The following is a 2,421-nucleotide window of genomic DNA, read 5'->3' as shown; positions in this document are numbered from 1 at the left end:
TCCCCGGCCCGCCGCCGCCGCCCCGGAGGATTTAAAGGGCCAGCGCCCCGCGAGCCCGGGGATGCTGGCGCGGGGGGCGGGGGGTAAATATGGAGAGGACGGGGTCCGCGGCCGAGATCGGGGAGCCCCGCATCCCCGCAGGAACCCGCACGTGGGGCCAGGGCGCGCGACGCAGACGGACACCCCGAGACTGGGGGGCCCCCCCACAGTGGTAGAGGGGGGAGTGGGGGCTGGGCGCACAAAAGCCGGGGTCGGCTGCCCGCAGAGCACCCCCCTCCCCGGGGCTCCGCGCCGCCTCGCCCCCCCCTCCCCAGGGGAGGACTTGCAGTCGGGCCCCCAAGAGACTGGGGGGGGGCTAGAGATGGAGGAACGTGGATAAAGGCCCAGGATCCCCTTGCCCTCCACCCATGAAAGGCAAAGACCCTTCTCTCTCTCTCCCTCTCTCCCACCCCCCCCCGCCCCCCTGCAGTTCAGCTCAAGTGTGATGGGAACTGAGCAGGCCCTCAGATCTGGCCCTCACCCATGAGTGAGACCCCCACACCACCATAGAGTAAGCTGGCCCTGGCCCCAGGGGTGCACCTTCAGCCAGGACCCCTCCCAGCTCCAGCTCCGCCCCGGACTGCCAATGGGGAAGGACCCTGACCTCTCCGGGGTCGTGGGAAGAGTTCACAGAGGCTTCCTACTAGTAAGCTCCCAGAGAGGGGAGGGGAGAAGCTTCCAGCACAGGGTATTTAAAAGGATGATAGCTGCACCAAAGCTCCAAATGATGACACACCTACATTGGGACACACAAGACATCTGACCGTGGACACACAGAATGCCAGAAACACACCGCATCGCATGCGGAAGCGTGTTCCAGGGGGAAGAGTCACTTCCATAATGACCACATCTTCCCTCCAGCCTGAGGCAGTGAGTCACAGGCTGGCCAAACTGGTGACCTGGTCCCTTCCTAGGCCAGGAGATTGTTGGCCCAGAGAAGGTAAGGGGGTTTGCCCAGAACACACAGCAGGACAACCCTGGATTTCCAGTGGTCTCTTGGATCTCTGAGCCAAAGAGCTCACTGGAAACAGCTGGAGAATGACAGAGAAGCTTCCTTGAAGACACCTTGGCAGCCAGCTAGAGACCTACCCTCCCTCAGTGCCACCCTGGGGGAAGGGAGTCACCTACCAGGTGGAAGGCTTGGCGTGGCCTACATGTTTGCTTTTGTTATTGGATTCCCAGTTGGTAGATTTCATCTTACAGACCCATAGACCCAGCTTCTCTTGAAGACCTGACAACTCTGGGCACAAGTTCTCCCCAGGCCTTAGCTACAAGCCCAAAGTTCCTTCTGCGTCCCCTTATCAGCCCAGAATGTAGCCTTGATGCTTCTGAGTAGGGATAAACATACACCCTTGTGTTCTCCTGTCCTCAGTTCACCTAGCCCTCCAACCTGGGCCGTGAAGCCCAAATGTGTGCTCTACTCTTCTGCAGCACCTACTACGCTCCAGCACCTGCAGACAGGCAGCTGCCTGACCTGATCCTCTCCAATCACAAAGGAAAGAGGGCGCTGATGGGCTCACCCCTTAATCCTTGCTACTCAGGAGGTAGGCTGAGATCTGAGGATCACAGTTCAAAGCCAGCCCAAGCAGAAAAGTCCTCAGCCAGGACCAAGTCCGAAGGGAAGATGTAGCTCAAGTGGTAAAGTGCCAGGCTTGAGCAAAAACAAAATAAAAACAAGAGACTGAGGCCCTGAGCTCAAGCCACACACACACACATCCACACACCAAGAATGAACAGGACATTCTGTCCTTGGTTTTCAGAAGGAGGGTAAGGTTCCTTGGCACTTGCCAAAGGGCACAGATAGAGCCCCTCCCATCCCAGAGACAGGAACCCACTCACAAGCCCTTAGGAACAAAATTTGTCTGCAATGGCCTAGCTTTCCCTTCTAGTCCAGTCACCTTCCCCCTTTCCAGTCCAGGGTTGGTGGCCACACCTCCCACCAGGGGCCACTCCCAACCTAGCCAGTAGATTGGGTAGTCTCCCAGTCCCTCCCCCTACAGAGCTCCTGCCCCTCCCCCGCCGCCTGCTGGGGAGTGCCAGGTATCTGGACCCTCATTCTCACTCTCACTAAGCCTCTGCCACATCCCTACCCACTCCCTCCCTGGGAGGGATGCTCACCACCCACTGCTGCCCGACAAGCTGCAGTAGGCCCAAGTCCTCTTCCTTCCTACTCCCCCACAAGTCCAAACTGTGACTCCTTCAGAAGCTTCCCCCCTAAGCTGTAAGGAGAAACAGGCATGACGCACACGCCACCAAGGAGAGGCAGTGGCGCCCAAGCTCAGTCTTTCTGCCCTCATTCTGCTGCCAAGGGCCGCCTTCTGGATTGGAGATGGCTCCCAGCCACCTAGCTGCTCAAGAAGCTGAGATCTGAGGCTCTTGGTT

The sequence above is a fragment of the Dipodomys ordii genome, unplaced genomic scaffold (genome assembly GCF_000151885.1).
Source record: "Dipodomys ordii isolate 6190 unplaced genomic scaffold, Dord_2.0 Scaffold79, whole genome shotgun sequence".
Taxonomy (NCBI): domain Eukaryota; kingdom Metazoa; phylum Chordata; class Mammalia; order Rodentia; family Heteromyidae; genus Dipodomys; species Dipodomys ordii.
The sequence above is the reverse complement of the archived record's forward strand: the minus strand, read 5'-3'. Positions refer to the sequence as shown.